General features: G+C 40.1%; 1 non-coding gene and 1 pseudogene across 1 annotated transcript; both read right to left on the reverse strand.

Annotated features, from left to right (window-relative positions):
• Positions 1-549: 549 nt before the first annotated feature.
• On the reverse strand, positions 550-675 carry LOC126084869 (U6atac minor spliceosomal RNA). The gene has a single exon (XR_007519103.1). It is a non-coding gene; the product is annotated as a U6atac minor spliceosomal RNA (small nuclear RNA).
• A 2,499-nt stretch (positions 676-3,174) lies between these two features.
• Positions 3,175-4,168, reverse strand: LOC126083920 (olfactory receptor 11H6-like; annotated as a pseudogene).
• Positions 4,169-12,580: the final 8,412 nt, after the last annotated feature.

Here is a 12,580-nt window from a genome sequence, read left to right on the forward strand (position 1 = left end):
GTGATACATGCAACAAAATGCATGAATCTCTAAATAATTATGCTGAAAGAAGCCAGACAAAAATAAGTGCATACTGTATGATTTCATTTGCATAAAATGGCAGAAAATACACTGAAAGTGAGATCAGTGGTTTCCTGGGGACTGGGAACAAATTGGGGAGGAGAAACCAAACCAAACACATTGCCATCCAGTTGATTCCATATCATAGCAACCCCAGAGTAGAAATGCTTCATAGGGTTTCAAAGGAGTAGTTGGTGGATTTGAACTGCCAACCTTTTGGTTAGCAGCTGAGCTTTTAACCATTGCACCACCAGGGTTCCATATATATGTGCATATGTGAGTGTGTGTGTGTATGTATCCCTGTATGTATATGTGTGTATGTGTATACGTATGTATAACCCATTACTGTCAAGTCAGTTTGACTCATGGGGACCCTGTAGGACAGAGTAGAACTCCCCCACAGGGTTTTCAAGGAGTGCCTGGTGGATTCAAACTGCCAAACTTTCTGGTTAGCAGCCAGCTCTTTAACCACTGCGCCATAAGGTCTCCAAAAAACGGTGGTTAGATGCCACAAAGTAGGTGGCAATGCCTTAACCCTATGTGTGTTGTAGGGCCTGAGGGCCTCTTCTGTCATTGTCAAGTGGAGTACCAATCTTCTCTCCTTTCATATAACACACACACACATTTTTTTAGTGCTACAGTGGCTAAGAGTTTCACTGCCTTCAATCTGCATGAATGAAGTGGATTGACATCACAATTATTATAACAGGTTATCATCAAAGGAAATTTCAGAGTGACTGCTGCTCCAATTGTCATGTTAATCCAACAGTTTAGGCAGAACTTTACTGCATGTATCACATTAATAATTAAACTCTTTTTGAAGAACTAGTATGAGCCGAGCAACTATGAAAATATTACAGATATAGAAGGTATGGATTATTCCTTTCCACAGTTCACAGTCCAAGGTGTATTTACATAAAACAATAAGGAGGCAATGTAAGATCAAATCTAGTAGAATTGACTGCTAGATTTTATGGTATTCTTCTCAGTGCTGAACAGCCTGCCCTCAAAACCTGCTTTAGAGTTCCCTTTCTCACAGACACATTCTAGTATGACTTAACGAGTTTTCCCTTGGAAGTGATAAGGCCATGTAAAAATATTCCAAAATAGTTGGGACTCAGTTAAGTATATGTGAAGAATAAATTAATGTTTATTTATATGACTGTACTCTGCATGAATAACTTGCAGGATTAGAAATCAAATCGAGGAGTTTAGGTATACATTTGGCTAGTCTTGATGATAGAATCAGTACCCTAGATATTTATTAATTTATCTATAGGAATTTGGTTTGTGTCTATTGTGTACATTGCCCTGATTTGGGCATTGAGGGGGAGGCAAAAGATAGTCAGGTTTTAGTCTTGCTCATAAAGGTACAGCTAAGCATCCCTACCAAATAATACGCCATTAAATGGCCAAATTACGATAAAGGTAAATTTCAGGGAAAAAGGAGTTCAAGGAGACATCAGGCACTATCTATTATCTCATGGAACAGAAAGGGTTGATTAAGATTTGCTTCAGTAGATAGGCAGGGGCAAGTGCTCATGGTCCGGGGAAACACTGTGATTAAAACACCCAAACCCCAAACCAAATCCACTGCCCTCAAGCCGATTCCAACTCATAGAAACCCTATAGGACAGAGTAGAACTACCCCATAGGATTTCCAAGGAGCAGCTGGTAGATTCAAAGTGCAGATGTATTGGTTAGCAGCTGAGCTCTTAACCACTACACACCAAGACTCAGTTGGGAATAAGCATGTTTAAGAGAAGTAAGAAGGCTGATCATTGTGAAGTGCAGGTTTCTACAGTGGATCAGTAGGAAAAAAGACTGTTCTAGCAGTCTGTTGAATGGACTTTGAACGACAAATGGAGAGTTTGTACTTCATAAGTGACAGAGATATGAAGCATACTGTTTTTCGTGTGAAAGACAACCTCAAAGAAAGATGTGCATGTTTGATTTTTTGTTTTTATTTTTTGTTTGTTTGTTTTTGAGGCTCCTTGACTCATTGTCTTTAAGAATATTTATTTTCTGAATTTAAAAGATTCCTCCCTCTCTTGAAAGGCTTCAGGAACACATGCAATTAATTTCTTCTGCCAGTCAAGATTAAACAATGCCTCCATCACACTGAGTCCAACATAACTAGATGGTGCCCGGCTACCACCAAAAACTGCTCTGATAGGGATCACAATAGAGGGTCCCAGACAGAGCTGGAGAAAAATGTGTAGAGCAAAATTCAAGTTCACAAAAAAAGACCAGACTTACCGGTCTGACTGACACTAGAGAAACCCCGAGAGTGTGGTCCCCAGACACCTTTTAGCTCAGTACTGAAGTCACTCCTGAGGTTCACCCTTCAGCCAAAGATTAGAAAGGCCCACAAAAATAAAAAAAGTAGGCTAAGTGGGCACACTGAAAGCCCAGAGGCAAGGACGAGAAGGCAGGAGGGGACAGGAAACCCGGTAATGGGGAACCCGAGGTCAAAAATGGGAGAGTGTTGACATGTGGTGGGGTTGGCAACCAATGTCACAAAACAATATGTGTATTAACTGTTTAATGAGAAACTAATTTGCTCTGTAAACCTTCATCTAAAGTACAATAAAAAAGAGTAACATAAATTAAAAAAAAAACTTTTTAAGATTAAAACCAGCAAAGACATAGCACAGAAAAAAGTATGGATATATAATAACCCCATATAATACTCAGTGAGCTATGCATATTTAAAATGTTTTATCGAATTTATCACCAATTAACTGAACTCAAGCTATTTAAAACCAAACCAAACCCACTGCGTTAGAGTTGATTCTGATTCACAGAAACCCTGTAGGACAGAATAGAACTGATCCACAGGGATTCCAAGGCTGTAAACCTTTAAGGAAGCAGACTACTACATCTTTCTCCTGCAGAGTGGTTGGCGGGTTTGAACTGCCAACCTCGCGGTTAGCAGCCGAACGCTTTAACCACTGTGCAACCAGGGCCCCCTGAATTGTTAAGGAACAGGGAAAGATAATTCTCTCTCTTCCTAAGTGTGAGCCAGAATGTGACTTACGGATGCCATTCTCTATCGTTATTCTAAATAACACAGGCTAGAAGTGACAAATTTAGCTTCTCTTTCAAGATGTTTCAGTTTTGGCTAATTCATAATCCCAGGGCTTTCTTTAGGGCAGCTTTCATGTCCTTGTTTCAGAGACTATAGATAAGGGGATTTAGGAGTGGAGTCACTGCTGAGTACACCAAAGTCATGATCTTCTGCATCCCTGCTGGGTTCTCTGATGTTGGGCTCACATGCATTACCATAATAGTTCCATAGAATAGAGACACCATCGTCAGGTGGGACCCGCATGTGGAGAAAGCTTTAGTTCGACCAGCTCCAGAGGGAACACAAAGAACAGCTCTGAGCACCAGGGTGTAAGATCCCGAAATGAAGAGGAAGGGCCCAATGATAACCACTGAGTTGAAGGTGTAACAGATAAGCTCAGTAGGAGGTGAGGGAACACAAGCCAGTGCCAACAATGGGCCTGGGTCACACACAATGTGGTCAATGATATTGGGTCCACAGAAGGGAAGTTGAGAGATAAGGACAATGGGGACTGGATAGCAAAGGAATCCACTCACCCAGCACACACATACCAGCATCACACAGAACTTTCCAGTCATGATAGAGGGGTAGTGCAGTGGGCGGCAGATGGCCAGGTACCGATCATAGTCCATAACTGATAAGAGGAAACACTCAGTTGTACCCAATGAAAAAAAAGAAGTAGAATTGGAGAAAGCAGCCAGAGAAAGAGATGGTCTTAGTCTCAGAGAGGATGTTGACCAGCATTTTTGGGACAGTGGAGGAAACGTACCAGATCTCTAGGAAGGCAAAGTTTCCCAAGAGGATGTATATGGGTGTGTGGAGCCTCCTGTCCCATTTCACTGCACAGGCAATAGCCCCATTCCCCAGCAGGGTCAGGAGATAGACCATCAGGATTAATGCAAACAGTAAGATCTGTGTCTCTCTTTGGCCAGGGAAACCCAGGAGGACAAACTCAGTCACGACATGCATTGTTTTATTCTGGGCTCTCAAAGCTGTTCAAGAAACAGAAGAGAGCAAGGAATGAATAATAATGAACATTTGTAGAAAAAGCTAATAATTGGTTGAAAATGTACTAAGTGTTTTCACATACATTATCTCATTTGGTCTTCCTCATGTCCCCTCGAGCCATAAGGAAGTATGTTTTATTGCCTTCTTCTTCTCCGTTTTTTTTTTACAGATAAGAAAACTGAAGCTCAGAGAGATTTAAGGAGTTTACTTGAATATGCAAAGCTGATAATTCCTAGATACACTGGCCCATTTCAAGGCTGGTTTGGAATAAACATTTCAAATCTTTCTGTAACTGTAAGTCTCAGTTTCAACTTTAATGGTAGAATCAGGGCCTCTTGGATATCTTATATATAAGTATAAACTTTGGACTCACCCTTTCACTTTGAAGCAAAACTGAGTATAAATCTAAAACAAATATTGCTGTTAATTTGCCTTCTTAGTTCAAGTTTCACATGTAGACATCCAACATAAGCAGATGAGAATGGAGCTAGGTGGTAACCTTGAGCTCCCTTGCTGTCACTGCTCCCACGGGGGTGCTGCAGAATGCTTAGGGTTCTGTAAAACTGTTCACAAAGCACCAGCCTTGTTCCCTCTAGACCATATCTCTCAGGTGGCATCTGGATTTGCTGAACACTTCAGTCCATATCTTGCTTAAGGTACCCTGTTTCTCTCGAAGCACTTCCTTATATTGCATGAATGCTGTCTCCCTTATTACTCCTACACACTGATGCTGGGGCTTCTCTTTGTAGCTACACAAAATAAGTCTAATTCTTCGACCATGGAGGTAAAGGGTTTAAATTACTGAGGACAGCTGTTATGTGCCCTATACATCGTTCTTTTCACCACCATTTCCCCTGGCTTGTTTTCCCCAGCAGCTGTACTAATCCACAACCCCACAGTCACAGCTGGGCACCTGAGACAGCTTGGTGTTTTGCTGCTACCAAGTCAATTTCTCTAGTACATACACTCATGTGCCTTCATATTCACCAGGAATTAAGTTCTAAACACAATTTATGTCCCCTCATAATCTTGCTTTTACCTAAATTCAATAATGAGTAGAGGGGTCTCCTTACAATACGCAGAGACCAAAAAAGGTTTTTCTGATGATGGCTGAATCAGGAGTTGAGACAAGGCTATAAACCTGGGTATTTTGCTAATAACCTTCTTGAACCTATCAGTCCTGGTTGAATTCTATGTCCTAAACTTTACCAGTTAAAACTCAGAACGTTTGTCTGGGAAAGCCACCATCAATACCGTAAGTTCAGGAATATATTGGCTTTAAAAATAGAATAAATGACCATATTATTTATTTAGGTCACTGTTAAGATACTCACCTAATTCCATTCTCATGCCATTTATACCATCTGGAGAGAGCAAGAGGCCTGCTTCTTAGCACTTGATCAAACCTGGAGCAAACCCAGAAGGATAAACATTTTATTGCCCAGGTTACTTTGGATATTTGCATAAACCTTTTTTTTTAGAATGATGAAAAAAATTATCTTTAACACATGATTTTTCTGAAAATGTAAATTTAACCCAAAAGATTTGGTTCACTGGACTGTAATTATGATGACCTGTGCACCAAAATGAGTAGCAGAGACATAATTTCCAATACACTTCCTACAGTTATACTTACATTTGCCAGACCACATGCTCTCATTTTTGGTTGGAAGTTATAGTTACTGGGCTTGTGATTAAAAAAAAAAAAAAAAATTGAATGCTGAATATGTACTGCAGAATTTCCTCCACTTATTAATTCAGACATTTAACAAATGTTTTCTTCACTGTTATGTTCCTACCAATGTTCTAAGATCTTGAAAAATTTCTCCACCTTTGAAATTTATGATTTGTGGAAACAATCATTGCTGCCACTTACATCTGTATGGATGTGTGTCTGTGTGAGTTGGGCTTCCTGGAGCAGTGTGTTTCACGCATACACCACTGTATGCCATTTATGGGGGAAACAATATTTTTTCCAATTAGAAGCAATTTAGATAAACATATGTAGTGGCAGTGGCATGATAACAAACTCTACTTGGCATAACATGGATGCAATGTCACTATATTCACAATTTCTCAGTGGGGGACCGTTTGGATCAGAGCACAGACCAGACACTTCTTACGGTATGACCAAGAGGCATTTATTACTCACAGGATAAACAGGGCAGGGATGAGTAGAACAGCGCGCATCATCACCGGCCTAGGGCCTATGAAGTTAGGCTCCCATCCTCAGGGTTAGATCGTATCCAAGCATGTCCCAGTTTATGTCTTGGGAGGAGAACATCCAAGTTCCTCTCCCTCAGAATTAAATACTATTTGGACAGCCATGTCAATGGACCATATAGCATGTAGAGAGAACAGGTAGGGGAAGGATAGTAATAAAAGGTGAGAAAAAAAAAAGTGGAAGGCCCCCTGTGGGCAACGGACATCATTTATTGCTATATTTACTTGCGCCAGAGAATAGTCCTTCCTCTTTTGCCCCACTAAGAGAGTTTAACAGAGTTCTGGGTTTCTTCAGAGGGCAATAATCTCCCCCTAAAGCACATACTTTATGTCGATTAGTAGCTATTATGTCCATTAGCAGATAAGGAGATGTCGAGGGGGTAATTATAATGTAGCACACCTCTGCATCCAGCAATGGACATTTTGGACTTTTTGAAACAATAGGCAGAAATATGAGACACAAATTAACTTACCTTAGTCACAGGCCAGGCAGTTTTTGGCCTCAAGAATAGAAATATCATCCCAACTCATGGTCCCTGACCTGGAGCCAGATCTTGTAAGTCTTGACTCCCAGCTAGTCATTTGACTTCGTCATGTCTGAGATTTTGTCGCCATGAATTGTGGTGCAGTGAAATCTCAGTTATCTATAGAATACAGGGTCAGAGAAAGATGGATAAGGTGGATAAATGAACTTCACAGATAATTTGAAATCTTACTGGATATGTTTCTACTGCCTCTAGCTCCAAAATACATCTATCGATAGCTTAAAGGGAAGAGTAAATTTAGTTCATTTATCTTTCTATTCACCAAAACTGTTTGTACAAAAGGGCAGCTACAGAGAAGGGTAGGAACAGAGAGCCTGGGCAATTCATCCTGTATGAACTAGAAAGGGAGCCAAACCCTCCCTGATAACCAACAATTTGCTGGGTATTTAAGCCATTTGACCAGCAAAGAGCATTCACTTTTTAAGTTATAAGTGAAAAGGTTATTCTCCCTTTAATATTTAGGTATTATGATAAATTTAAAAGACCAGAGAGTCTGCTGGGCTACTTCTTTCTCAGTTTCCCCTTGCCACTTGACAACAACTTGAAAAATATAAGAATGACCTGCTTTAATTTCTCTTGATGAAGGGTAATCCATCGATGAAAACTACATTGCACCAATATTAAAACAAAGCCCTGCCAGATTCCCGGGGTAATAAAAAGAGTTAATCCACTTGGATGCTAGTCAAAAGGCTGGAAGATCAAGCCCACCCAGAGGCACCTTGGAAGAGAGGCCTGGTGATCTGTTTCTGAAAAATTGGTCATTGAAAACCCTATGGAGTACAGTTCTACTCTGACACACATGGGGTCACCATGAGTTGGATTGCCTCCACTGCAATTGGTCTGGTTACCAGATTCAGACTACATCCTAATGGAAGGAAATTTAGTGGCCAAAAAATAATACCCAAGACATCTGAGCATCATTTTCCCCAAGTGAGCAGCACGGTGGGCACACTGTCGTACCTTGTGAGCCCTAAATGTGACTATATCACACTGAGCACTCCTCCGGGGTGTCTAGGGAGAAGAGAACTGCAGAATCCTATAAAGAACAAAGATATGAAGACTCAGTGGATTTACAGAAGGGCCAGCATGCTCTTAGGCTCTGACAGCAATGGTGCACAGGCATGGTGATGCACTGACGTGTGCACCTTCTTTACGTACCTGATGGCATTTCCGGCTCCAAGAGGAAGTTGCGAGAGAAACTCCAGCCACAAAACTTTCCTTATTAACATGACCTAAAAACTGAATCAGGGACAGAGAATATTATTTGTGGCTCCAGAGACTTGCTTCCTTACAGTGTAAAGAGCCTTTAGTACTCAGAACGAAATGAAATTTATTTTACAGGTCGAGCCTCTCCTGAAAGGACCCATAGTTCCCCAGTGTGCTTCTTGGGAGACATCATTCCCTGTGCTTACATCTAATCTGATCTATATTTGTGTATATTTCCCCCAGGGGCTGGACTAGTGAGACACAGAGACCAGAATAAATATCAGGAGAGACCAGGGGAATTTCCCTCTTAATGAAGACATCATTCTTTAAGGATCGAATCTCCTGAGAGAAAGAGGGGAAGGTGAAGAGAGTGGGCAGTGGAGAGGGCGGGGTGGGAGGTGGGGAGTGGTGGTTGATGAGGGAGGAGAGACAACAGTGTGAGTGTGTGTTTGATCGTCTCTTGAAAATAGACTTACTTCATTCTTGGTAACTAAAAAGCAATTACATTAAAAAATCTTTGTCTATACATTATTTAATTTTGTTATATTCAATATAAAGAATCCCCTTTTTCAATTTTAAACGCAGTTTGAAAGCATCTGTTTGAAAAAAGTTAGTCTTCTATAAAACAAAATTTGTGAGGCTGTTGGCTGACATGATGTAATATCACTGAAAATGAAAGTATGGCACTGTATACGGTTCAGAGGTGGAAAGCATGACTTCTTTCAGTGATATCAGTCAGTGGAAGGAGGACAAACAACATGAGGCAGAGAACCTGAGGACCTGAGAGAAAGATGAATTCCATCTGAGCCATAAGAGCTCAAGTAGAGATCATGGCTGAGTTTAGAAGTGAGGATGAAGAAGCATAAGTTTTCTCAAAATATAGTCCTTGGACGAGCAGTATTAGCATTACCTGACAACTTCTTAGAAATGCATATTTTCAGCCCCTACCCTGACCTACTGATCAGAAACTTTGAGTGTGGGGCCCCGCAATCTGTGTTAACAAGCTTTCCAGCATTTGTGATGCACACCAAAGTTCGAGAACCACTGTGGTAGGAGATAGAGCACTGGAGTCAGTAGAATCAGGAATCAATTGAGTATAGTTTGGACAGAGAAATAAGAATGATATTTGTAGGCATAATAGGCATTTTGAGCTGAGGTATGTGTGATGTTGAGTTTGGGACCAAGATCTAATATCTGGAAAAGCAGGGTTGGATTTAAGCAACTGGAGAGAATTTTGAAAGAGTCCTAGGATAGGCAAGGAAATGGTGGAAAAGATTATTCAGACATTTTATGAGTGTGGGTGCCCTGGGCTAAAGAGAGACACTGGGTGAGAGCAGGGTTGGCTCTAAAGCGAAGATAGGGGTAATGGAAAGAAAACTGGGACACAGGTAATTTGGGTTCTAATCTGAGTATTTTCACTTATTAGATGTGACAGCTTGGTGAGCTCCAGTTTCTTCAAGTATTAAATACAGAATTACTTTTCCTGGGAAATCCTGGTGACATAGTGGTTAAGGACTATGGCTGCCAACCAAGAAGTCAGCAATTCAAATCTATCAGGCCCTCCTTGGAAACTCTGTGGGGCAGTTCTACCTTGTCCTATAGGGTCATTGGGCAGATATGGGAAACGGGGAGGAAATAAAATAATGAATATAAATGTTTTTAAATTATTATGTAATAATAATTATGATTACATGTTCAAGAATCTCAAGGCTTGATTTCCAACTTCCCATTTTCTCTCTCAAGATAATCATGGAAACATCATTCCTAAATTAGAATTTCCTTCCCTAAGGCTTAGAGAAATTTCCATTCCTCTGGGGCAACTAAGCTCCCTAGCTTTTCCCCCTTCCCAAAAGCATATTCTCAAGGGCAGGTGAAAGGTATAAATTCCTTTAAGAAGAAACAACTTTTTTTATTTGACAACTAGAGACAAGAATTTTAAAATACAAATACCCAAGAGAGAAGGCACACTGACATGAAAGATTTTTAGGAAAACTTATAAATAATGATAGAAAGTTCTTTCTGAATTTGTAATAGAGAAGCAACTGGAAGCTAGAGGGTAGGGTGGGAAAACAAGAATAGAATGAGGCATAAAAACTAACTCAAAATAGATCAAAGACCAAAATATAAAACCTAAAATGATAAAGATCACAGGAAAAAAAAAATAGGGACAATGTTAGGGACCCTAATACATGGCATAAATACAATACAAACCATAACAAATAATGCACAAACACCAGATAAAAAACTAGAAAACTGGGAGCTCCTAAAAATTAAGCACTTATGCTCATCAAAAGACTTCACCAAAAGAATAAAAAAAGAACTTACAGACTGAGGAAAAAAAAATTGGCTACAACATATTCAACAAGGGTCTAATATTAAATTCTATAGGATACTTCAACACCTCAATAACTAAACACAAATAATCCAATTAAAAAATGGGCAAAGGATATGAACAGACACTTCACCAAAGAAGGCATTCAAGATGCTAATAGACACATGAGGAAATGTTCACGACCTTTAGCCATTAAAAAAAAACACATTGCCTTTGATTCTGACTCATAGCGACCCTATAGGACAGACTAGAACTGTCCCATAGAGTTTCCAAGGAGTGCCTGGTGCCCTTGAACTGCTGACCTTTTGGTTAACAGACATAGCTCTTAAGCACTACACCACCAGGATTTCCATTAGCCATCAGACAAACGCAAATCAAAATTACAATCAGATACCATCTCACCTTGACATAACTGGCACTAAACAAACAAACAACAAAAAAAAAAAACAGAAAATAACAAATGTTGGAGGGGTGTCATGGAGACTGGAACTCTTATGCACTGCCGGTGGGAACGTAAAAGGTACAACCACTATGGAAAATGATATGGCACCTCCTTAAAAGATAGAAATAGAAATACCACACAATCCAGCAATCCCACTCTTAGGAATATATCCGAGAAAAATAAGAGTCATCAAACAAATACACATGTGCACACTTATGTCCATTGCAGCATTATTCACAATAGCAAAAAAATGAACACAACCTAAGTGCCCATCAACAGATGAATTGATAACCAAATTATGGTACATACACACAATGCAATACTGCACATAAATAAACAACAATGACGAATCTTTAAAACATCTAAAACATGGATGAATCTGGAGGGCATTATGCTGAGTGAAATAAGTCAACCATGAAAGGACAAATATTGCATGAGACTGCTATTATAAAAATCCAACTAAAGTTTTACACATAGAGAAAAGCAATCTTTGACAGTTGCGAGGAAGGGAAAGGGTGGAGAGGAGAAACCACTAACTAGATAATACAAAAGTGTTAACTCTGGCGAAGGGCAATACAGCACATGTTATAGGCGAAGTCAGCACCATTTGACCAAGGCAAAGTCATAGAAGCTTCCTAGACACATCCAAACAACTTGAAGGACCTAGTTACTGGGGTTGAGGTCTGGGATCGTGCTCAATTGATATAATATAGTTAATAAAGAAAATGTTCTATATCCAACTGTGGTGAGTAGCAACTGGGGTCTTCAGAGCTTGCCAGTGACTCTCTAAAGTACATCTATTGGTCCCACCATGTTCAGAGCAGAGGAAAATGAATAAAATCAAAGATACAAGGGAAATACCAGTCCAAAGGACTCATGGACCACATGAAACACAACCTCCGCCAGCCTAAGCCCAGAGGAACTAGATAGTGCCTGGCTACCACCACCAACCTCTATGACAGAGATCACAATGGAGGGTTCAAGACAATGCAGGAAAAAAATGTAGAACAAAATTCAAATTCATAAAAAAAAAAAAAGACCAGGCTTTCTGGTCTGGCAGAGACTGGAGGAACCCCCAAGAATGTGGCCCTCAGACACCCTGCTAACTCAGAACTGAAGCCACTCCCAAAATCCACTTTTCAGCCAAAGATTGGACAAGCCTACAAAACAATAACACAGGCGAGGAATGTGCTTCTTGGTTCAATCAAGTATACAAGACTAAATGGGCAGCACCTGCCCAAAAGAAGATGTGAAGGGAGGAAGGGATAGGAAAATGAGATGAATGGCGTGGAAAGGGAAAAAAGGAGAGTGCTGACACATTGTGGGGATTGCAACCAATGTCACAAAACAATATGTGCCTAAATTTTTGAATAAGAAACTAATTTGTGCTGTATACTTTCATCTAAAATGCAATAAAACTTTTTAAAATCTTTTTAAAAATTACTTTAGAAAAATCTGTGAAAGAGACAGAAGAGGAAAACAAGTCTACATTGTATAAACCAAATTCAAACTAGTTGCCATTGAGTCATTTCTGACCAATGACGACCCCATGTGTCTCAGTTTAGATCTGTGCTCTGCTCCACAGGGTTTTCAATGGCTGATTTTTTTGGAAGTAGGTGTGTCTTCCAAGATGACTTTGGGTGGATTCTTAACTCCTTTTTGTGTGTGTGTGTGTGTGTGTGTGTGCTTTAGGT

Source organism: Elephas maximus, chromosome 10, assembly GCF_024166365.1.
Source record: "Elephas maximus indicus isolate mEleMax1 chromosome 10, mEleMax1 primary haplotype, whole genome shotgun sequence".
NCBI lineage: Eukaryota > Metazoa > Chordata > Mammalia > Proboscidea > Elephantidae > Elephas > Elephas maximus.